The 25,879-nt window shown below is 42.8% G+C and overlaps 1 protein-coding gene across 4 annotated transcripts in view; it reads right to left on the minus strand.

Annotated features, from left to right (window-relative positions):
- The window catches only part of FHL1 (four and a half LIM domains 1), a 56,592-nt gene extending 45,736 nt beyond the window's left edge, over positions 1-10,856 (minus strand). The window contains exon 1 of one of the 4 annotated variants that reach the window (XM_070463277.1): positions 10,698-10,856. The gene's annotated coding sequence lies outside the window, so the exon portion shown is untranslated. Of the gene's footprint in view, positions 1-9,616; positions 9,640-10,482; positions 10,650-10,674 lie in introns of those variants that run through there. The other 3 variants (XM_070463280.1, XM_070463278.1, XM_070463281.1) reach the window with 3 other exon arrangements.
- Between the last annotated feature and the right edge of the window lie 15,023 nt (positions 10,857-25,879).

Here is a 25,879-nt window from a genome sequence, read left to right on the forward strand (position 1 = left end):
ATAGATCAATGGGAAAGCAACAGTCAGCATGTGAAAAGCTGGCTTTGCACTAGTGTGTAAAGACAGTATATCTTCCATCCACTTTAAATTCCCCCTGAAACCATTTCAAATCCTTCAGAAGGCTCAGGGGATAGGGTTATTCCTGAATAATGATTGTATATTGAAACACACACTAGCTGGATGTATAGATCTACAGATGTAAAACATTTGTTCTCATTGCTTTCAGTCTTAATCTATTAAAAAGTATGAAGCAAGATTCAAATCACATTATGTGTCCTATCCTTGAGGGATTTGACATGTCACTACCTATTTCAGAAGAACACATACCACTTTTCCATTTTATTAGAATTGTTTCTCTCTTGGTTTCAATCTCCCTTCAATCCAAGTATGTAGTGAGACTATTTAATAAGGAGGCTGTAGTTTACTCACAGACAAAATTCTTAAGTACACATCTTTAAGCAATCAGGAAAAGATTCTAGAAAGTCAAACCTGGAATCTCCCTGTAATATTATTTTATCTCAAATACAGAGAAGAAAACAGCATTTTAGATTTATATCTGGTCTTTGGATCAAGAAAGATCCACAAACTTTTCACATCTAAGTTTAGAAAGCAGCTTTTACACAAAAGCAGATCAGCAGTGGCCTGGGGACTGGGGCAAGGGAAGAATGTGCTGCAAAAAAAGAAGCGAAAGGAAGCATGAAGGGGGAGTGAGTGCCCCAAATATTCCACATCCCCAGAGTGGCGGTGGCCTCATGGGTGTATACCTCTGCGGCAACCCATATGCCTTAACTGGATGTAGTTGACTGTACATAAATTATACTCGATAGAGTGGATATCAGATTTTCTTGATAATCATTCCACAATGCATATGTATATCAAACCATCACATTGTACACTTCCTTTTTTCGTATTATTTTTAATCATTTTTAAATTGAAGTGTAGTTAATTTACAATGTTTTAAAATTTACAATGCTTTCAGGTGTACAGAAAAGTGATTCAGTTATATACATATATATATTCTTTTTCAGATTCTTTTCCATTAGAGGTTATTACAAGATATGGAATATAGTTCCCTGTTATACAGTAGGTCCTTGTTGTCTACTTTGTATATATAGTAGTGTGTGCATGTTTATCCTAAACTCCTAATTTATCTATTATAATTTATTTATGGCAGATTTACTGTACTTTATTATACCACACTACACCTGTAAATATATACAATTATGTATGTTATTCTTTAATAAATTGGGGGAAGTTGATATTTAAAAAGTGGCTCCAACAAAGGCCAACTGTTTTATCTATAGATATAAGTATAAACTTTTACCTCCGATTAGCTTGGCTGCTTCATTTCTTTTCCTTAGTGTGGTTACATGTGCTTACTACACTGGAAATTTCTGCATCTTGTGGCTCAGAAGGGAAGGGTCCAGAATTTGAAAATCTGAACTGACCCTGGTATTTGGAGATGTAGAATCTTTGACAAGGAACTCAAAGTGTCTCCTCAGCATCTAGAAACCATCTGACTGACAATATTTTTTAAAAACATTGTAAGTATTTGAAGCTATCATTATTTACAGGGTGCTTCTTATAAACTGTTGAAAAACAAAATTTTGTTAATTCAAATGTCTAAATTCACCACTATGGTTTAGTGATATAAAAATTTTTGGAATTTATGTGTCTGTGTGCCTATATGTACTTTTTGGTCTCGGCAACCTGGGGGGACACCTGTTACTTCAGTTCACCTGGTCACACAGAAGTGCAAATGATTAATTATGTCTATACACAGATGCTGGCAATCAGCCTCCCAAACAAGAATAAAGTCTAATAGTAGACCTGACAGAGATCCACTGAAAAACCAATCCTTAATGTCTGCTTAATAAATCACACATTTTTAATCTGACAGATGCCAAGCAGCCTTATCTGCACTCTAAAACTGAAAGTGAATAACAAAACTTGTTGAGTACAGAAATTAACTTTTGTATCATCCTTATCAATACAACCTTGACAATAAAATCTCTTCATTGCCAGCTATCATGTCTTTAGTACTGAAAAGCATGTTTAGAATTTTGTGGATTTTGCAAATTCTTGTGATTAGAACGTCTACTGTGGACTATGTCCTGAGCATTTGTAAGAGCCAGAGTTTTCAGGTGGGTAAATAAAACCTACAGAAAGTAGAATGCTGGCAACCATGACTTATTTTGATAGCTCTTTTCTTTTTCTACGTTTCATTGCACTTACAAAGCCAGTACACATGTATCTTTTATCTGTGCATTTTACACCTAGAGTACTCCCAAAATAAAATGCAAGCAAATCTCCTTGATTTAAATACAGAGGAAAACCCATTTTCAGAAGAGAACTACAGCATACTGCAGGAAGCTGGGAAGAGCTGGCAGCTCACTAACAATATACATACTCATTAGCAGACAATAATGAGGAACAGGAGCAAAAACTACTTCAGAACACACCCCTAGGCAAGGGTACAATTTTCTCATTTGTTCACATAGTAAGCCCTTGGCAGGGAGTATCCGTAATCATTATTCCACGTAGCTTTAGCATTGGCTGGGCCCCTGGCCACAGAGAAGGGATGATTTTGTGTTCAAGGTTTACATGTGTACGCAGCCTATGTAATCACCGGATGTACTTTGTTGAATTCTCTTCTAGCAGTGACATTTCTGTATCAAGCGACACCAGATCTCACCACACACCTGCTCTGGAGAGCAGCTTCCCTGCCTATCCTAGGCTGAAAAACAGACCTGGTCCAGGGTGGGCTAACTGTAATACTGGCAAACGAGGGAAGAGGAAGACACAGCGGCAGAAGAACTTGATGAGGACTCCAGAAGCCTGGAAAAAAGGCAAGTGGGCAGAGTCCATTGGACCCCTCCCCCGCCAAAAAGAAAAAGAAAAGTCACCCTGAGAGTAAAATAGACATTCAGGCAAAGGAGATATGAAGAGAGTGACCCACACAGCTACAGAAAGAACAAAGACGGCCAAGAAAGAAAGTGAGGAAAGTTGAAGAATTTATTTTTTTAACGGTGCTAGATTTAAAACAACGTTTGCACATGTGGGCGCATGTGCATTTGCTGCAACTGAACTTCCTAAGTTTGGAAGCAAATACATTTTTTTTTTTTTTTGCAAATATATCTTGAAAATTTTTTTTCCACAGTTTAAAGACATCTCATTTTATAAAGGCAAAGGAAACTCATGCAGCAATGGCTCCAATTGGGGCCTTCCAGGCTAGTATGTGTAAAGACTCATAAAGTTGTTGCTGCATTTCTGTGATTCCAGGCATATTCCATAGGCTGTGGTACTTGTCCTTACCTCCCAGGCCAAAAGAAATTAAAGGCTAGCTGCTCAAAAGAGGATTCCCACCACTAATGTTCAATTTCAATAAAGCAAATAACATGATAAACTCCTGCAAACAACTGTTATGATAATTTTCTGAAATTAGGAAAACCATGGCCTTTTTGGTATCCTTTACTATATAGTTAACATACTTTCACCATAATAACGTATTCTTTTGAGAGACAGGCCAACAGAAAGTTCTGGTTTTGAAGTGTTATTAATTAGGAAATTCAAACTTACCTACATATGGAGGACCTAAAACTTCAAATTGGAACTCTGACATTAACATATCATACAACCTTGGATCATGCGCTTGGCCTCTTTGAGCCTCAGTTTTCTCATCTGTAAAACAAAGGGAGGTGGATCCTGACAGCCCCCTAGCTGAAATTCTACTCAAGTTGGAGGAGGAGGTATTTTAAGGAGCTTACAGAAGGAGGCCACATGATCCTTCTCTAACTCTTGGATGGCATTCCCATTTCACTCTTCATGACCACGGCTTCTATCCAGAGATGCAACAGTAATTCAGATTTTTTTGGTAAAATTTTTAAAAAACCTAAGACTACACTTATAAACTGGAGATTCTGCAATGGACTTGGGTCCACCATTAAAAAAAAAATCACTGCATCTGGTGCACTGGGGAGACCCAGAGGAATCGGGTGGAGGGAGGTGGGAGGGAGGATCGGGATGGGGAATACATGTAAATCCATGGCTGATTCATGTCAATGTATGACAAAAACCACTACAATATTGTAAAGTAATTAGCCTCCAACTAATAAAAATAAATGAAAAAAATAAATAAAAAAATAAAAAAAATCACTGCATTTAAAAAAGATATTCAAAACACTATCACTAATTTTGGGGTGCTGGATTATAACCGATTTTTATTTTCTTTAGGCTTGTCTGTATTTTCTGAATGTCCTCACAATGAAAAAGTGCTGTTCTTATTTTAAAAATAGATTTTCAAAATGATTAATGTATTCTTGCAAGTTTTACCCGATTTCTCAAGTCCACTCTAAAATCCTGGGGGAGGGAACTTCCTTGGTGGTTCAGTGGTTAAGAATCCACCTTCCAATGCAGGGGTCATGGGTTCAATCCCTTGTTGGGGAACTAAGATCCCACACACTATGAGGCAACTAAGCCCATGTGCCACAAACTGCAGAGCCCTCTATGGAGACTGTGTGCTGCAATTAGAAAGAAACCTGTGTTCTGCAACGAAGATCTCACATGTTGCAACTAAGACCCAATGCAGCCAAAAGTAAATGAGTAAATAAATAAATATTTAAAAAATAAAAAAATAAAATAAAATAAAATCCTGGGGGAAGGGGTAACAAAATCAGGCAGCATCACAAAACATGTCCACATACAGTGGCTGATTACTCAAGTGGCTGATTGCTATAGTCAGAATCAGGACATTATTACTATAATCAGAATCTATGCCTCACAGTTTTATGTGGAAATCAAAACGTACATTTTATCTAGATAATCTTTCTTTTTTTTCCTCCAGCATCCTGGCCTTTGAGAATCATGGTTAAAGTTCCTTTAAAGTAAACGAAATGAAACATGAGGTACTTCTTCTACACGCCCCCCCCACACACACAAAGCTTGCTGGACAAAATATGATTGCTATCGGGCTGGTTTTTATTTTTCCTCTTTTTATGCTCTAAAACACAACACATCTAAAGTTAAAATAAATATTTAGCTGTCAAAACAAAACACACACCCCCATATGGAAAACACAAGTATGAATTTGATGACGCTTATTGTAAAAACAATGTCCACAGCAAAAACAAATGTTTAAATTGGTACAAAGACTACAAAACTAAATGCTGTCATTGTTAAGTTCTATACAACAGTTCAAAAAAGGCAGAAGGTAAGCCATGGAAAGGATATACATGCAATTAGGTAACTTCTAGTTTCACCATTATAAAAACAGTGTTTAAAAATTTCACGGTAGACAGACTACAAAGTCCTCCAAAATGACAACTGCAGTTTCAGTTTGGGTAGAACTCTAGAACAAACCTCCTATTGAACTGCATTCTCCTCGGCTGAGGAAGCTATAGTAGTTCACCTCTCCACTCTCTGCCTGGATGTAATCCATCTCTACAACACATTAACCCTGAAAGGACTTATTACCTAGGACTACTCACTCACCTCTCTGCAGCAGGCTCCTTGCCTCACCCCTTTCAGCAACCCAAGCTTCAGAGAATGCAGCAAGGGACAATGGCTTAGTTACAGGACTGAAGTTCAAATCCCAACTCTGCTGCTTATTAGTTGTGTACTTAACCAACTTCATCCGATAACCACTTTGCACAGTTGCTGTCAGGATCAAATTACATAATGGGTATAAATTCAATTCACATTTTCTTTTTTTAAAAATTAAATTATTTGGCTACCCCAGGACTTAGTTGCATCATGCAGGATATTCACTGTGGCATGAGGATTTAGTTGCCTCGCGACATGTGGGATCTTAGTTCCCCAACCAGGGATTGAACCTGCATCCCTTGCACTACACAAGGCAGATTCTCAACCGCTGGACTGCCAAGGAAGCCCCTCACATATTTTCTAGAGGTATAGTAGGCCTTCAAGTAATGTCAGTTCTCTTTCTCCCCCTACTTCTATATGATCAAATTTAACATTCATAGTTTTAATTACTCTTCAGCAAACTCAATGGTATATAGGACATATTGTAATTTTGATTTTAAGTAAGACTTTGAATGGAGCACACCACAAGGGAGACAGTATGATGTTGTGCTCAAAACCATGAACTTCTGAGGAGTAGTAAGACAATCTTAATTTTGGTGTCTCTGTCTAACGGTGACCAGCTGTGAGACCGAAGGCAAATAACCTCCCTGAGCCTGGTTCTTCATTTAAAAACTGAAGTGACTATACAATGTATACAGGGGCCTGGTACAGGGTTAAGTACCATAAATGATAGCTTTTATCAGTCTTAATTATTTGGATTGATGTTCAGGAACTAGTCACTCTTAAGACTAGTAAAGTCAGCTCAGCCAACTCCTTATTCACATCAAGACACTTGTTAGTGTTTTCTCCTAAAATTACGTTTTACTGCGTTTCATACAGGAAATTACATCAACTTCAGCATTATTCACAATCGGGGTCAGGTGATTCTCTGTTGTGGGGGGCTGCCCCATGCATCATAGAATGTTTAAGCCTCTTGCCTGATCTCTACCCACTAGACATACCCAAAGCTGTGACCACCGAAACTCTTTCCAGACACTGTTCAATGTCCCCTAGGGGGCAAAAGTGCCCCAGTTCAAAATCACTGGTCTAGAACTACCCACAGATGGGAACTCTCAAAAACTCGGGAGGCAGCCCCGCAGGAGGACAAAGTTTTACTCACACACTTATTTAGTTTTATCTACTCCTCCATGCTCCATCATTCATTGGTATCCATAATTCAAAGTTGACCATAGAAAAATAAATTTTTTGGCCCAACTTGCTGTCAGAAGCTGCTTTAAGTCACAGGAAAGAATGCTGGCCTGTTTGTGTTTTCACTACTCTGTACGTGCATGCCAAGTCACTTTTGTCATGTCCGACTCTTTGCGACCCTATGGACCGTAGACCCACCAGGCTCCTCTGTCCATGGGATTCTCCAGGCAAGAATACTGGAGTTGATTGCCATGCCCTCCTCCAGGAGATCTTCCCAATCCAGGGATCAAACCCGTGTCTCTTATGTCTCCTGCTGGCAGGCGGGTTCTTTACCACTAGCACCTCCTGGGAAGCCCCACTACTCTATACAGTCATACAAAATGTTGAACTTTAAAAATCAAGACATCTGCTATGTCCTAATTACATAAAAAATTTCAAAAGCCATTGACCTTAAGATGACTTGTAAATCATATTACCCAAACTGACAGACTATGTCTTCGTTGGGAAGGTGAGATGGAATTTATGCAGTGACTAAATACCCCAGAAAAAATGGCTCCCCTGTTTGCAGGGCTGTAGCATGTTTACTGTCCAGTCCAAAAGACTCTGGACAACTCTCGATTATTCACAATGACTTCACTGTCTATTTTTCATTTTAATAACTGCACCGGAAAGCAGGAGCCATTTCTTATCCGCTGTGCATCTAGCAGAGTACCTAGCACAGAGCCTCCAAAAGAGGCAGTAACTCAGCAAATGTTGGTAGAATAAATAAATGGCCATATAGTCTGCTTAATTAAGTACTCTGTTGACAAAAAAAAAAAGAACCTTCCTTTGCTCTTGTCCAACAGGAGCTGAAAGAAAAGATCTTTTAAGAGAAAATAATTATAGTCTACTCCCTTTTACTCCAAACCCAAACAACTGGAAAGTTCAATTAAGCAAAAAAAATTTTGTAGGTAAAAGTTGGGGATAGCAGCCAAATAGATAAGGACTAGAGTTCAAGCAAGCATGAACATTTGTTCAACTCCCAAAAGGTCATAAAAGTTGGCACAAGACGGAAAGAAGAGAACCCGGAGGTGGGAAGCAGGAAAACAGGGCTGGGTCAGCCTCAGGAGGTTAACGGCCATCCTTCAGTGAACAGCTCTTTTTTTCTTTAAGGTCAAAACTTTATAGAGGTGAGAGTCAAGGTCTTAAATTAATTTGGAGGCTTGATTTACAAATGGATATAAGCAAAAATTTTAAGAATATTTAGAGAAACTTCCCTGGTTGTCCAGTAGTTAGGAATCCGCCTTGCAATGCAGGGGCCATGGTTAGATCCTTAGTCAGGAACTAAGATCCCACATGCCACAGAAGAACTAAGCCTTAGAGCAGCAACGAAAGATCCTGCATATCACAACTAAGCCAAATAAATGTAAAAAAAATATTTAGAAAGATATCTGACCATATTTTTGTTAATTTTTGAAGTTTACTTTTTTTCTCTTCCTTCTCCAGTCCTGCAGGGCAAAAAACACATTCTCAAAAAGCTGGATAAAAGACACTTCATTTACTCATTTTGTCTAGAGAAATTCTAGGGCCCACCACCATCACATGCTTCTCTCTGTAAAAAATTTCACCACTCCCAGCATTTTATTTGCATGAGAAAATACCAGATTTAAACTGCACTTTTAATGTATTAGTTTTAGATCATTGACCAGTGTATAGAATTGGATATCACATTAACATTAGAAATGGTGCAAATAATAGTATTCATTTAAATGTACTCCCGTCCATCTTTGAGACCAAAACCTCTATTTCCACTTAAAACATTTCCAGTTTATCAATTCCAGTACACAAATAAGTTATCTTGTTTAAGTGGTCCATTAGTTGGACACATTAAGTTAGCTTCAATTTCCTGGTATCATATAAGGGGAATTTTACCAGTTTAAATCGTATACCAGTTTTTTAAACTTTCACTCAAAAATTTAGACTTGGTTGAAAAAAAAATGTTTTCTTTCTCCAAAAATTCAATATGGGAATGGTAGCTCAGAATTTCAAAAACCAGATATAGTTACAGAATCTGTATGGTACTCTTAAGACTATATACTTATTGGTAGGTGGCTTGCACAAATCATGGTATATCTGACCAGCTTCCTGTTGCATAAAGATTATATTTGCTCTTAAAAATGTTAAATAAGCATTTTTAAAGACTAAAGGTAAAGACTAGATTGGAACCTTATGTAACCAGAATGGGAAAGCACATATAGCCTCACCACATTAAAGGCCTGAGCCTTTTCAATGCGTATTCTTCCTAAACAAATATGAGCATGAGTTTCCAAAAGCAAAGCAACCATCCCAGAAGCCCTTGCTTCCTCAGTGTAAAGAATGGGGAGGATTCTGTTGTGTTTCTGGAGATGAGCTGGGGAGGAAAAGGCTTCGCAAAATTCCAAGGGGCTCATAATTTAAATGTATGCTATCCTGCAAATGTTCACATTTCCAAGGAACAACATAAAATTTACATTAAAACTGTCTTAATCAAGATAACGAAAAAAAAATTATTCCTGCTGCTCTATAAGCTTGCCATAGATTTGATAACCCAGGGAAGAATTACAGGCAATTACAAAATGATGGCTCCAATTAGGAAAACTGGCTCCACTCCAAATTCAAATCAAAGGGGGCTCAGACAATCCCGATGGAATAATTTAAATGAATATAGGGGACTTCCAGCAAAGACGTACGTTTAATTCTATTTCTACGTCTTCTGAAAGCCAAGGAAAATACTACAACGACGTATCTCTCGCACTTCAGGAAATTCAAAAACCAAACCTGGAATCCCCTTAATAAACCTTGTTCTTTTCTTTCCCCAAGGGGTCTCGCTGGTACAGGGTTTGCATTGTAAAGGGCAATAAAAACAAACCTGAGAAACATGTACAGTCTCAAACGCAGAAAATCATATAGCGCCGAACACAAACCACAAGTCTTCCCTTGCCGATTTCCAAATCTCTACCTAGTCCTGGATGCCTGCGAAGAGGCCACAAGGAATGGAAGAGAAAAGAGAAACTTCGAAAGCAGCAACCTCTCTCCCAGCGCCTAGAACAGACGGCACCTCGTAGGGATTTCACGCTTTTTGAGACGGAAAGGTCACACCCAGCAGTTTTGAAAATCCACCTCCTAAGACTCAACCCGTGTTACAGAACCTTCCTCCAGCTTCTCTAGGTTTCGCACCGGAGCTGAAATCCCCCTCTCCCCACCCCCATTCGCCCACCTCCCGCCACCCCCTAAGAGAAGAACCAGAGCGGGCCCTCCGCGTCCTCCTCTTTCCCTCTGCACTCCTCGAACCATCCCCCAGCATCTTCGACGAGAAAACGCTGGGAGCCCCTCACCTCTACTCCTTCCCTTGCCCACTCCCGCCCGCCCTCCTCGTAGTGCGGACCGAGGCAGGTTCCCCCTCCCTCCCGTCCTCCCCATCCTCGCCACCCTCAAGAAAACCGAGGGGACCCCCGCACTTCATCTTTACCCCTCTCCGTAACCCCAGCTAGCTATCCTCGTTGAGGGAATCGAGAGGTGCCCCCTACCTCACCCCACCCCCACTGCCCTCCATCCCCGGGCAGAAAGCCCAGGGCCCCCGTACCCTCGGTCCCCACGCCCCACCATTCCGCAGAAGAAAATGGGGAGAACCCCCTCCTCCCTCGCGCTCCCTCCACCTCCAAGCGCTCCCGGTCCCCTCCACCCGCCACCCCGGCGACGAGAGCCCGAAAACCGAGGGGAGGCTGAGGCACGCACCGGCGGGAGGGCAGGGGAGGGGACCCCGCGGCCGGCTGGCCCGCAGTCCCCACCCAGGGCCGGGCGGTCGAGGCCCGAGGCCCCAGCTACCCGCCCCGGGGGGCAGCCCGCGGGCAGCGGCTGGGTAGGAGGGCAGCCGCTCCCCCGGGACGCGGGCCCACGGGGGCGGGAGGCACACACGCATGCACTCACACGCGGAGAGAAAGCGGGCTTACTGCCTGGGGATGCTCGCCCGCGCGGCTGTCTCGGCGGGGGCCGCTGCCAGCACCCAAACGGAGGCGCGGCGGCGGCGGCTGCGGACTGAGCCCCCTCGGCCGGGCGGTGGATGTAGGGCGCGGGAGGGGCGCGAGAGGAGGGGCACGCGGGGGAGGCGGGGAGGGAGGGCGCGCGCGCGCGGGGGCGGGGGCGAGCGCGGCTGGCCGGGGGCGGGGCGGGGCGCGCGCCAGCCGGGGCCCGGCCCGCGGGGCTGCGGTGCGCGGCGCGCGCGCCGGAGCCGGCCCGGCCGGGGGCGGGGCGGGGCGGGGGCGCCACGCACCACGCGCGGCCACGTGCCCCCGCCTCGGGAGCGGCCGCCGACTGCAAGGCGCGGGCGCGCGGGGAAGGTGGCTACGAGGAGGCGGGGGCGAGCGCTTCCCCGGCGGGCCGGCTCCGGCGCGGGAGACCGAGGGGAAGGCGGGCTGGGGGCGCTCGAGCCCTCCGCCCCCCTCCCTCGCGCCACAGCCCTCGAGGCCGGCGGGGAGTCACGAGTCACTGCAGGCAGCCGCGGCCGGCGCCTGGGAGGTGGGAGCAACAAAGGGAGTCGAGCGAAGGTGGCGTCACCCGGGGCCCCAGCTAACCTGTTCACCCCCTGCAAAGCGGCCGGGGTCCGGGGCGCACCGTGATTTGGCCCCAGACTGCAGGAGCCCCGTGGTTCTGAGGGACGCCAGAGGACCCACCGGCGACCCTTCCCCTTAGTAATCGGCCGGAGGGAGCGGAAGGGATCCCCAACCATGAGCCCAAAGCCACCATACAGAGGGCTTTACATCATTTGGAAAAGCACCGATGGCAGAGCGGCACGTGGCTACTCATTCATTCACTCAACATTCGGTTTACTGAGCCCTCACCGTGTGCCAAGCACTCTGCCAGGCGCTCAGGGTACGGGGCAAAGTCAAGCAGAACACCCTCCACTTGCCCTGGGAGCTTGCAATCTAGTGGGGAAGGCAGACGATCGAGAAGTGAGAAAATAATCAAATTTGGCATTAGGCCTGTGCAGGGAAAAAAGAGGGTGCAAACTGTGTGGTTAGGAAAGTAGGAGGTGGCATTTAGCCGAGCCCTGAAACTTATAAAATGGCAACTATTGGAAGAGCCAGGAGAAAGCCTTGCAGAAAGAGGAAGCCCAGGAGGGGCAAATCTTACCTCCTTAAGACTAAGAGGTGGTGGTTGTGATCAGCACCAGAAGAGCTGGGGAGAGCAGCATAAGACTGGATAGATTGGCAGGGACCAGATCCTGGACTGCATTCTAGTCAACGGACAGGCCGTTTTATTCCAAAATCAATGGAAGGCCAGTGAATGAATGGCTTTACCCCTGGAGCATGACATGACCTGATTTATATTTCTTTTCTGTTCCTTTTTTCTTTGGGAGTAATTGTAGATTCACATGTTTGTAAGAAATAATACAGAGAAATCCCATGTATTTTTTACTGGGTACTTACCCAGTTTCTCCTTGTATGATGCAAAATCATAAGTACAAAATCATAAAAACAGAATATTGACATTAGTCTAATCTACCAATCTTATTATTTCCCTGGTTTTGTTTGTACTTTGCCATTGTTTAGTCACTAAGTCGTGTCCAACTCTTTTGCAACCCCATGGACTGCAGCCCACCAGGCTCCTCTGTCCATGGGACTTTTTCCAGGCAAGAATACTGGAGTGGGTTGCCATTTCCTTCTCAGGGGATCTTCCTCGGACCCAGGGATCGAACCCACATCTCCTGCATTGGCAGGCAGATTCTTTACCACTGAGCCACCAGGGAAACCTTATTTGTACTTAATTCTATCCAATTTTATGATGATTTTATCACTTGTAGACTCACGTATCCACCACTACAGTTGGCATACAAAATACTTCCATCATTGCAAGAATCTAACCTGTTGCTCCTGTAGCCTCAGCCACCTCCCCAGTACCACCATCCCCCCCCCCCCATGCAGTTCCTTGCCGTTGGCAACCATTCATCTGTACTCCATTTCTATAATTCGGTTATGTTAAGAATGTTATGTAAATGAGTCATACAATGGGGATTGGTTTTTTCACTCAGCTTAATTCCCTTACGAGTCATCCAAGTTGTGCGTGTCTGAAGTTTGCTTTCTTTTACTGTTGAGTGGTGTTCCAGGTCCAATTTGTATTTTTAAAAGATCACCTTGACTACCATGTGGAGAAAGATTCAGAGGAGACTGAGGCTCAAAACAGGAAAACTAGTTAGGATGCTTCCTAATAATCCCTATCAAAGTGGATGGTGGTTTCTATTAGGCTGGTGCTTGTAGAGGGAAGTGGAAGGATTTGATGAAACAGGTTAGGCGAGGAAAATGGAGTTAAAGTAGAGACAGCATAGTAGAGGCAGTTGTTTTGAGATGTTTCACTGTAAAGGGGAACAGAAGTGGAGTGAAATGGGAGGGATGAGTAGGGACAATAGAAGATTCCTTTCTCTCTTTTTCATTTGAGAGATGAGAGCATGTGAAGGGATAATCAGTAGGGAAGAATTGCTGATGGCTTACTAGTGGAGTCAGTCCCTGCTTAGCCCAGAGGAAGAGAGAGCTGGGGCCCTCTATCTGCTGAAAGAAGTTCTCCACTGGAAAGACAGCAGACGTATATGCTGATCAGCGGCCCGGGGGATGGGCCCCCCCCCCCCCCCGGGAAGGGTGGTTATAACTCCTATTTCCCCCCTAATGCACAAACTGGGCACTGGCCTCCCATAGGGGGGAGCATACATCCTTGCAAGATCCCCTTTTCTCCCTCTGGTGCATAGCTCTTCCCCTTTCCCATTCCAAGCCCTAAACTTTGCTCTTTCTGGATGGTTGGAGAGGCTGTGGCTTCACACTTAATAGAAAAAGAAGTCAATCTGTCCCACCCTGATCCCAAGAAACTTACGAACAATGAACTCTGTTGCAGGTAACTCTGGGAATAGAGTACTAGCTCCCAGCTTTATTTTGGGGGCTCCAAAATCACTGCAGATGGTGACTGCAGCCATGAAATTAAAAGACGCTTGCTCCTTGGAAGAAAAGCTATGACAAACCTAGACAGCATATTAAAAAGCAGAGACATTACTTTGCCAACAAAAGTCCATCTAGTCAAAGCTATGGTTTTTCCAGTAGTCATATATGGATGTGAGAGTTGGACTATAAAGAAAGCTGAGCACCAAAGAACTGATGCTTTTGAACAGGGGTGATAGAGAAGACTCCTGAGAGTCCCTTGGACTGTAAGGAGATCCAACCAGTCCATCCTAAAGGAAATCAGTCCTGAATATTCATTGCAAGGACTGATAGCTTCAATACTTGGGACACCAGATACGAAGAACTGACTCATTGGAAAAGACCCTGATGCTGGGAAAGATTGAAGGCAGGAGGAGAAGGGGGTGACAGAGGATGAGATGGTTGGATGGCATCACCAACTCAATGGACATGAATTTGAGCAAGCTCCGGGAGTTGGTGATGGACAGGGAAGCCTGGCATGCTGCAGTCCATGGGATCACAAAGAGTTGGACAGGACTGAGCGACTGAACTGAACTGAGCCCAGCTCCTAAACAGCCCAGAGGCATCCAAGAGGGAGGGTTCTAGGAAGGGCCCTCTCCCAGAGAACCTTCCAGCTGTCTAGCCATTTGGCATTCAATAAGCGTTACTTGTGGTTCATTCCTCACAAGATCCTTTTTTTCTTCCCCACTTTCTTTCTCCATCTTTCCTTCCCCCCTTCCTTCTGCTCCCCACACTCTTTCCTCCCTTCCTCCCTTCTGCAGATATTTGTATCCTGCTTCTACTAGGTGCAAGGTCCAGATCTCCCACATTGCCCATGCTGGTCTACACCCTAGACCAGTCCTATCTGCCTTCATCTCCTTGGATTTGAACTCAACTTTTGTGGGTCATGGAAACACATTGTTCCACTTAAAATATGTGGGAGACCGTGTTGCAGAATAAGCAAAACAGATAAAAGGAAAGAGGCTGCCTAAATTGTGAACTTGTGTGCTACATTCTGGTACTGTTTTCAGCATCAAGAAGCAAAAAAGAAATTAAACAGACTAAAATCAGATGGTATGATCTCAGATCTGATCTTTTTCATTTCTGTTTGAGTAATGAAATAGGCCCAAGGACAATGGTCTTAGGTTTCGACAGAATTTTTGTTGTTGTTGTTGTTTTTTTCCATTTATTTTTTTTAGTTGGAGGCTAATTACTTTACAATATTGTAGTGGTTTTTGCCATACGCTGACATGAATCAGCCATGGATTTACATGTGTTCCCCCTCCCGATCCCCCCTCCCGCCTCCCTCCCCATCCCATCCCTCTGGGTCATCCCAGTGCACCAGTCCTGAGCACTTGTCTCATGCATCCAACCTGGGCTGGTGATCTGTTTCACCCTTGATAGTATACTTGTTTCAATGCTATTCTCTCAGATCATCCCACCCTCGCCTTCTCCCACAGAGTCTAAAAGTCTGTTCTGTACATCTGTGTCTCTTTTTCTGTTTTGCATATAGGGTTATCGTTACCATCTTTTAAAATTCCATATATATGCGTTAGTATACTGTATTGGTGTTTATCTTTCTGGCTTACTTCACTCTGTATAATGGGCTCCAGTTTCATCCATCTCATTAGAACTGATTCAAATGAATTATTTTTAATGGCTGAGTAATATTCCATAGTGTATATGTACCACAGCTTCCTTATCCATTTGTCTGCTGATGGGCATCTAGGTTGCTTCCATGTCCTGGCTATTATAAACAGTGCTGTGATGAACATTGGGGTACACGTGTCTCTTTCAGATCTGGTTTCCTCGGTGTGTATGCCCAGGAGTGGGATTGCTGGGTCATATGACAGTTCTATTTCCAGTTTTTTAAGGAATCTCCACACTGTTCTCCATAGTGGCTGTACTAGTTTGCAGATTTCAACAGAATTTAAAGCACGCTGGGAAGGAAATATGAAGCATGTATTAGCATATGAAGTTATCACCTCCTTTGCCTTGTCTTCAAAAACTAAGATCTGACAAATGATTCTGTTATTGAAAGTGTATTACCTACCAGTTTATATGCATTATTTTATTTATTCCTCATTTTATTTACTCTTCAGTTCAGTTGCTCAGTCATGTCTGACTCTTTGCGACCCTGTGGACTGCAGCACGCCAGGCTTCCCTGTCCATCACCAACTCCCAAGAGCCTTCTCAGGTCCATTGAATCAGTGATGCCATCCAACCATCTCATCCTCTGTCATGTCCTTCTCCTTCTGCCTTCAATCTTACCCAGCATCAGGGTCTTTTCAAATAAGTCAGTTCTTCACATCAAGTATTGGAGCTTCACCTTCAACATCAGTCCTGCCAATGAACATTCAGGACTGATTTCATTTAGGATTGACTGGTTTGATCTCCTTGCAGTCCAAGGGATTCTCAAGAGTCTTCTCCAACATCACAGTTCAAAAGCATCAATTCTTTGGCGCTCAGCTTTCTTTATGGTCCAACTCTCACATCCATACATGACTACTGGAAAAACCATAGCTTTGACTAGATGGACCTTTGTTGGCAAAATAATGTCTCTGCTTTTTAATATGCTGTCTAGGTTTGTCATAGCTTTTCTTCCAAGGAGCAAGTGTCTTTTAATTTCATGGCTGCAGTCACCATCTGCAGTGATTTTGGAGCCCAAGAAAATAAAGTCTGTCACTGTTTCCATTGTTTTCCCATCTATTTGCCATGAAGTGATGGAACTGGATGCCATGATCTTAGTTTTCTGAATGTTGAGTTTTAAGCCAACTTTTTCACTCTTTTTTCACTTTCATCAAGAGGTTCTTTAGTTCCTCTTCACTTTCTACCATAAGGGTGGTATCATCTGCATATCTGAGGTTATTAGTATTTCTCCCGGCAATCTTGATTCCAGCTTGTGCTTCATCCAGCCCAGTAATTTTGCCTGATGTACTCTGCATATAAGTTAAATAAGCAGGGTGACAATATACAGCTTTGACGTATTCCTTTCCCAATTTGGAACCAGTCTGTTGTTCCATGTCCAGTTTTAACTGTTGCTTCTTGACCTGCATACAGATTTCTCAGGAGGCAGGTAAGGTGGTCTGGTATTCCCATCTCTTGAAGAATTTTCCACAGTTTGTTGTGATCCACATAAAGGTTTTGGCATGGTCAATAAAGCAGAAGTAGATGTTTTTGTGGAATTCTCTTGCTTTGATCCAATGGATCAAAAACAACACCCGCTTTTCATACTGTTCATGGGGTTCTCAAGGCAAGAATACTGAAGTGGCTTGCCATCCCCTTCACCAGCAGACCATATTTTGTCAGAACTCTCTACCATGACCCGTCCATCTTGGGTGGCCCTACATGGCATGGCTCATAGTTTCATTGAGTTAGACAAGGCTGTGGTCCATGTGATCAGTTTGATTAGTTTTCTGTGATTGTGGTTTTCATTCTGTCTGCCCTCTGATGGAGAAGGATAAGAGGCTTATGGAAGCTTCCTGATGGGAGAGACTGACTGAGGGGGAAACTGGATCTTGTTCTGATGGGTGGGGCCATGCTCAGTAAATCTTTAATCCAGTTTTCTGTTGAAGGGCAAGGCTGTGTTCCCTTGCTGTTGTTTGAAAAAAGTGAAAGTGAAGTTGCTCAGTTGTGTCAGACTCTTTGCAACCCCATGGACTGTAGCCCACCAGGCTCCTCCATCCATGGGATTTCCCAGGCAAGAATACTGGAGTGGGTTGCCATTTCCTTCTCCAGGGGAAATCTTCCTGACCCAGGGATCGAACCTGGGTCTCCCACATTGCAGGCAGACACTTTAACCTCTGAGCCACCAGGGAAGCCCTGAGACCAAACTATGGAGGTAATGAAGATAATGGCGACCTCCTTCAAAAGGTCCCATGCACACACTGCCACACTCAGTGCCCCCAACCCTGCAGCAGGCCACCACTGACCCACACCTCCACTGGAGACTCCTGGACACTCACAGGCAAGACTGAGCCAGACCTGTGTTTGAGTCTCCTGTGGAGGTATGGGTCAGCAGTGGCCTGCTGCAGGGGCAGGGGCTCTGGGTGCAGCTACCTGGGTCACACAGCCTGTGGCATAAGCCCTCTTGGAGGAGGTTGCCATTAACCCCACCATAGAGCCACCAAGCAGATGACCCACAAACTGCAGAACAATTATACCAAAGAAATTCTTGCACTGTTAAGAAAGTTCTAGGACCCACAACAGGTTATAGCAAAGGGACTGAGAACCCCCAGGGAATTTGACTTTGGAGGCCAGTGGGATTTGATTACAGAACTTCCACAGGACTGGGGAAACAGACTCTTGGAGGGCACAAACAAAACCTTGTGTGCACCAGGACCCAGGAGAAAGGAGCAGTGACCCCGCTCTTCATGTTAAATAATATTATCTCCACTGTACAGGTGAGACAATGGAGGCTCACAGAGGTCAAGCAACTTTGTAGCCAGGATTTAATACCAAGTAGCATGGCTCCAGCAGAGAAGACAATGGCAACCCACTCCAGTACTCTTGCCTGGGAAATCCCATGGACAGAGGAGTCTGGTAGGCTACAGTCCACGGGGTCACAAAGAGTCGGACACAGCTGAGCAACTTCACTTTCACTTTTCACTTGCATGCACTGGAGAAGGAAATGGCAACCCACTCCAGTATTCTTGCCTGGAGAATCCCAGGGATGGGAGCCTGGTGGGCTGCTGTCTATGGGGTCGCACAGAGTCAGACACGACTGACGTGACTTAGCAGCAGCAGCATGGCTCCAGAGCCCACAGTCCAAGCCAGTATACTATACTTCCAAAACGATGAAAGAAGAGAGTTAATCACTTTTTACTATGGTCATCGGAAGTGGCTGCTTCTTTCTGGTAAATGATTCTTTTTACAAAGTGATGCTGAGTCCTTCATCTTCATGACTTCTCTTGGCAATGGAACCCACATAGTTCAAGTGTCACCTTCCACAAGGGGCCTCAAACCTACTGACCATTGCTCATCATGTATAGTGGCAATGATGGAACCCAGCCTAACTCCCACTGAGCACAGCTACCTCTCCAGCCAGCCTCACCTCCCGTTTCTCCCCCCTCAGACCCTAGGAGCCATCAGCCTGGGGCCTAGGAGGTTTTGAAACATACCTTGTTCATCCCTTTTGGAAACCTTTGTCATTTCTGCCTAGAACACAGTTTTTGTGACTTCCTGCACATCTCTACATTTCACAGGTATCCTGCTGATGCCTGCCCCCACCCTGACCTATTTTTCTTCCCGTTTCCCTTGTCTTTGTTAATGGACTGCTACCACTGCCCAGGTGCCCAAGGTAAACTTCCATTTCCTTCAACTCCTTCTTTCACATACACTAGGTCATCAAGCCCTGTAAATTCTACTAGTGAAACAGTCAAACCTTACCTCCTCTTGCAATTAAGTCCTGACCAAGTCAGTCAGAATTAGTTTCTCCTATGGCAATTGGTTTATACTGTGAGTACAGCAGGTAATTGTTTACACACCTGCTGATTTCAAGGATCTTCTTCTGCCCCACCAGATCATAGGCTTCTTGAAGGCAGGCAATGTGTCTTTCCTGATTATACCTCTAGTTACTTGGAACATGGTAGGCATTCAATGAACATTTCTTTTAAAATATTTCACTATAAAAATAAACATATACAAAATAGAACACAATTTTATGAAACAGTATAATGAATTTACATGCACCCAACATCCACCTTCATCAATGATCAACACCAATTTTATTTTATTTACATTGCCCTATCCATTTCCTACAACATGTGCACACACACACTGGCCTTTTTTTAAGCAAATGCAACACATCATATCCCACCTAGAAATGTTTCAGTATATATTGTTAAAAGATAAAGATTTTCCTTTTTAAAACATAAATACATGAGGGGAAAAAACATAAATGCAACATCACTGTTACACCTCAAAGCAATTAACTAAAATCCCTTAATATCAACAAGTACCCAGTTGAGATGGCTGGATGGCATCACCGACTCGATGGGCATGAGTTTGAGTAAACTCTGGGAGTTGGTGATAGACAGGGAGGCCTGGCGTGCTGCGATTCATGGGGTCGCAAAGAGTCGGACATGACTGATCGACTGAACTGAACTGAACTGACCCAGTCAGCTTTCAGAATTCCCCCAGATGTTTCCCAAATGTTTTTCACAGTTTATTCCAATCAGAATATTTTCAAGGCTCCTTTATTATATTTGGTTGATATGTTTCTAGTTAATGGTTCTTGGATGAATGGATGGATCCTTCATACCTTCTCTGACCCATGTCTCCCCTAGTCCAGATTGCATCCATTTTACAAAGACTCATCTGTCTGCTGCAAGAATCTGTTCAGGCTCCTCTGAACATCCAGCCCTTCTCTACCGTTCCCTATCCTTCCCTACCTTTCCCTATCCTTCCCAGCCCTTCCCTACTGTTCCCTATCCTTCCCTAGCATTCCCTATCCTTCCCGGCCCTTCCCTACTGTTCCCTATCCTTCCCAGCCCTTCCCTACTGTTCCCTATCCTTCCCTAGCATTCCCTATCCTTCCCGGCCCTTCCCTACTGTTCCCTATCCTTCCCAACCCTTCCCTACTGTTCCCTATCCTTCCCTAGCATTCCCTATCCTTCCCGGCCCTTCCCTATCTTTCCCTATCCTTCCTGACCCTTCCCTACTGTTCCCTATCCTTCCCTAGCATTCCCTATCCTTCCCGGCCCTTCCCTATCTTTCCCTATCCTTCCCATCCCTTTCCTTCTCTTCCCTTTTGAATCTCTGGAAAACCCTCTGTCCTCACCTCTCTTCCCTCTCCTCTCGCTCTCCTCTCTCCTGTCTCCTCTCTCTCTTCCCTTCCCATTTTCAGTGCCCTAACTTGAATCACTGGAGAACTCCTCTCTCCTCCTCCCCCTCTCCCCCTGTCCCTTCTCCCCTCTCTCTCTCTGCTCTCTCCCCTCTTCTCTTACTCTCCCCTCTCTTTCTCCTCTCACCTCTCCCCCCTCTCTCTCCTCTCTCCTCTCCCCTCTCCCCTATCTCTCTCCTCTCTCCTTCTGTCTGCTCTCTCCCCCTCTCTCTCCTCTTGCTCTCCCCTCTCCTCTCTGGCTCTCCTTCCATTCCCATTTTCAACCTCCTAACCCGAATTTCTGGAGAACTCCTCTCTTCTCTCTCCCTTCTCCCCTCTATCCTCTCCCCTCTCTCTCTCCTCTCTCCTCTAGCTCGCCTCTCTCCCCTCCCCTTCCCATTTTCAACCTCCTAAAATTAATCTCTGGAGAACTCTGAATCTCCCACAGGTGGGTTCTCTTCCCTTAGCATGCCCATCCTGACATCTCTGGAATCTCATGACAACTCCTGACATCTCTTCACATATCCGCAATGACATTCATAACCTAATCTCACTTAATTTCCTTCTTCTGGTTTCCACATTTGCAAAATGGGACTGACATTATCTAAAACACAGGCTTATTATGAGGATAAAATTAAATTACATACCACATGTAAAGCAGAGCACACTGTCAGACATACAGGTGGCAAATATTCAGCAAATATTAGATTCCTTCTCCACCTTTCTACCTTGACATGCCCATTTTTACAAGTACAATGGATAAATCTCCCTTTCTTTACAGTTTAAAAATCATGTTAGGAAAAAGTTATAGACTTGCTCAAGGTCACACATGAAATCAATAAAAGTGAGCTGAAAATCTAATTCAGGACATTTCCCTATGTATTTTTTTTAAACTTTCAGACATTTTATATAAGAAAAGTACAAAGGACTAAACAACATTCCCGCCACTCAGAATGAACAGCTGTTAACACTTTGGTTCAGAGGTTAAGGAGTCTGCCTGTAATGCAGGAGACCTGGGTTCGATCCCTGGTTTGGGAAGATCCCCTGGAGAAGGAAATGGCAACCCACTCCAGTATTCTTGCCTGGAGAATCCCATGGATGGAGGAGCCTGGTGGCACTACAGTCCACGGGGTCGCAAAGAGTCGGATACGACTGAGAGACTTCATTCACTCACTTCACTTTTGAACACTTTATATTTACTTTAAGTCTCTCTTTTGGGAAATAGGATAATTAAATGGTGCAGATTAATATTTAATACTAGCCAGTGCCTTCACTTCTATCCTCTTTTCTCTCCCAAGTCAACCACTCTTATGAGTTGGTTTTGTTTTATGATTTTAAGTTTGATGTACAGTACTGGTACCATGAGTATATATCATGTTACTACTTATTTTTGTTTATCTGTTTGACTCAACAGTATATATCATTTTATAACTTATTTTTGTTTATCTGTTTGATTCAACAGCATGACTTTATTCCTCTCCTTCTCTTCCTGCCACCATCATTTTAGAAGTCATATGTTCTATTTAGATGATCTAACCCAATGGAATGAGTGTGCCTATTCTTCTCCCAAACAAGTTCTCCGTCCCCAATTCTTGTGTTTCTGTTGTTTATGATTTTAGTTCCAAGCTTTGTTTTGTATGTTTTTGTAGAACATCTTGACGTCACACATTTATATATTGCAACATGTTACTTTGATACATTTATATAATATGACTGTCGATATAGCCTTAACTAACACCTGTTTGTGTTTTTAACTGTGGTACACCTAACATAAAATTCACCCCTTTAAAGTGCATAATTCATAGGTTTTTGGCACATTCACAGTTGCAACCATCACCACTATCTAATTAATGCCAGCACGTTTTCATGACTCCAAAATAAACTCCATTAGCAGTCACTCCCCTAGTCATTTCCCATCCCCCGTCCCAGCTCCTTGCAACTCCATGCATTTGCCTATTCTGCATGTTGCATTATAGAGGAAATTATACAACATGTGGTCTTTTGTGTCTGGCCTCTTTCACTTAGCACAGTGTTTTCAAGGTTCAGCCTTTATAGGGTTGAATAACAGGCTATTGCATGGGTATTTTGTTTGTCCATTCCATTTTGTTTATCCATTCATCAACTGAAGGACATTTGTGTTGTTTCCACTTTTTAGCTATTATGAATAAAAGTGCTACAAATATTTGTGTACAAGTTTTTGTATGGACATATGTTTTCAGTTCTCTTGTATATAGACCTAGGAGTGGAATTACTGGATCCAGTGGTGACTATATTTAAACTCTTGAGAAACTGCCAAACTGGTTTTCAAAGTGGCTGCACTATTTTACAATTCCACCAGTAATATGTGAAGGTTCCAAGTCTTCCACATTCTCACCAGCACTTGTTTCTTGTCTTTTTGTAGTATAGCCGTGCTGGTGTGTGTGAAGTGGTATCTCATTGTGGTTTTGATTTGCATTTCTCTGATGACTAAGGATGTTTGTCAATTTCTGCAAGAAAAACAGGTGGACTTTTCATAGACATTGTATTGCATTTGTAGATCATTTTGGGAAGTATTGTCACCTTCACAAATTGTCTTCTAATCCATCAACATGGGATGTCTTTCCATTTATTTAGGCCTACGTTAAATAGCATTTTAAAGTTTTCAGAGTACAGATTTTACATACTTTTTCATTAAATTTATCACTATTTATTTTTTTTTCATTTATTTTTATTAGTTGGAGGCAAATTACTTTACAGTATTGTAGTGGGTTTTGTCATACATTGACATGAATCAGCCATGGAGTTACATGTATTCCCCATCTCGATCCCCCCTCCCACCTCCCTCTCCACCCGATTCCTCTGGGTCTTCCCAGTGCACCAGGCCCGAGCACTTGTCTCATGCATCCAACCTGGGCTGGTGATCTGTTTCACTATAGATAATATACCACATACATGTTTTGATGCTGTTCTCTCGAAACATCCCACCCTCACCTTCTCCCACAGAGTCCAAAAGTCTGTTCTGTACATCTGTGTCTCTTTTTCTGTTTTGCATATAGGGTTATCATTACCATCTTTCTAAATTCCATATATATGCATTAGTATACTGTATTGGTGTTTATCTTTCTGGCTTACTTCACTCTGTATAATGGGCTCCAGTTTCATCCATCTCATTAGAACTGATTCAAATGAATTCTTTTTAATGGCTGAGTAATATTCCATGGTGTATATGTACCACAGACAAAGGATTAATCTCAAAAATATACAAGCAACTCCTGCAGCTCAATTCCAGAAAAATAAATGACCCAATCAAAAAATGGGCCAAAGAACTAAACAGACATTTCTCCAAAGAAGACATACAGATGGCTAACAATCACTGAGTATTTAATCCTTTTGATGTTATAAACAGAATTGTTTTCTTAGCTTCACTATTGGACTGTTAAATTGCTACTGTACCAAATTGCAATTGATTTTTATCTATTGATAGACTAACTTGCAACTTTCTTGAACTGGTTTATTAGTTCTAAGAAGTCTGTTTGTGGGCTCTTTAGGCTTGCTCTTTCATATTTTAATATAAGATCATGCTATCTGTGAGTAGTGATAGATTTTTTCTTTCTTTCTAATTTCGATGTCTTTTTATTTTTCTAAGCATGATTACACTGGCTAGAACCTCTGGTACAACATAGAGTAGAATTGATAAGAATGGACATTCTTGGGACTTCCCGGATGATCCTGTGGCTAAGACTCCATGCTCCCAGTGCAGGGATCCTGGGTTCAATCCCTGGTGGGAACTAGATCCCATGTGCCATAGCTAAGAGTTCCCATGGGAACTAGATACCACATGCTGCAACTAAGGCCTGGCACCATCAAATAAATAAATATTTTTAAAAGAAAGAAAAACACTTAAAAAAAAAGATTGGACATTCTTGTCCTGTACATGATCTCAGAGGGAAAGCTTTCAGGTTTTCACCATTAAATATTACATTAGTGGTGGATTTTTTTGTAGAGGAACTTCCTCTGTCTTGCTAGTTTGTTGAGTGTTTTTATCGTGAAGGGATGTTGAATTTTGCCAAGTGCTTTTTCTGAGTGTACTGAGATTATCACATGTCTTTTTGGATTGTCTTTCTGATGTTAAATCAACCTTGCATTCCTAGGATAAATCCCACTTGGTCAGGTGTATAATACATTCATGTGCTTCTGACTTTAGTTTGCTAATATTTTGTTGAGGCTTTTTGCATCTATATTCTTCAGAGATATTGGTGTATAGTTTTCCTTCTCATGTTGTCTTCATTTGGCTTTGGTATCTGGATGATACTCGCCTCATGAAATGAATCAAGGAGGGTTTCCTCTTCTTCTACTTTTTAAAATAGTTTGTGAAGAATTGGTATTAATTCTTCTTTAAATGTTTGGTAAAATTCACCAGTGAAGACATCTGGTCCTGGGCTTTTCTTTGTGTGAAATTTTGAAATTACTAATTCAGTCTCTTTACTCACTAAAGCTCTATTCAGACTTCCAATTTTTTAAGTCGATTTCAGTAGTTTGTGTCTATCTAGGAATTTTTCTTTCATCTAGGTTAATTTATTGGCAAATATTTGTTCATAGTGTTCACTTACAATCCTTTTAATTTCTGTAAGATCAGTAGTAACTTCATTTCTCATTTTCATAATTTGAGTATTTTTTTCCCTTGGACATTCTAGTTAAAGGCTTTCGATTTTTAAAAAAATAGCTTTGAATTTAAAAATTTTATTTATTTTTGGCTGCACTAGGTCTTCATTGCTGTGCATGGGCTTTCTCTAGTTGTGGCAAGCAGGGGCTACTCTTGGTTGCAGTGTGTGGGCCTTTCATGGCATTTCAGTGCTTCTCTTGTTGCTGAGCACAGGCTCTAGGCACCCAGGCTTCAGTAGTTGCAACACGAGGGCTCAGTAGTTGTGGCTTGTGGGCTCTAGAGGGTAGACTCAGTAGTTGTGGCACATGGGCTTAGTTGCCCTGCGGCATGTGGAATCTTCCCAAACCAGGGATCGAACCTGTGTCCCCTGCATTGGCAGGCAGATTCTTATCCACTGTGTTAGCAGGGAAGTCCTAAAGGCTTTCAATTTTGTTGATACTTTAAAAGAAATATCTTTGTTTTGTTCTATTGTTTTTCTATTCTCTATTCAATTGATTTCTTCTTTTTTAATTGACTTATTGCATATTCTGATTTCAAAATCTATTATTATAATTTATATATGCTATTTTCTCTTTTTATCATTGGAGAGTTTGTGGGGTTTTTGTTTGTACTTTTTTTCTCATCTTTTTATTTTAAAATATTTCAAACCTTTAGAAAAGTTGCAAGAAAAGTATGATGAAAATCCATGTATACTTCACCTAGATTCACCAACTGTTAATAATTTTCCGC

The sequence above is a fragment of the Odocoileus virginianus genome, unplaced genomic scaffold, assembly GCF_023699985.2.
Source record: "Odocoileus virginianus isolate 20LAN1187 ecotype Illinois unplaced genomic scaffold, Ovbor_1.2 Unplaced_Contig_1, whole genome shotgun sequence".
NCBI lineage: Eukaryota > Metazoa > Chordata > Mammalia > Artiodactyla > Cervidae > Odocoileus > Odocoileus virginianus.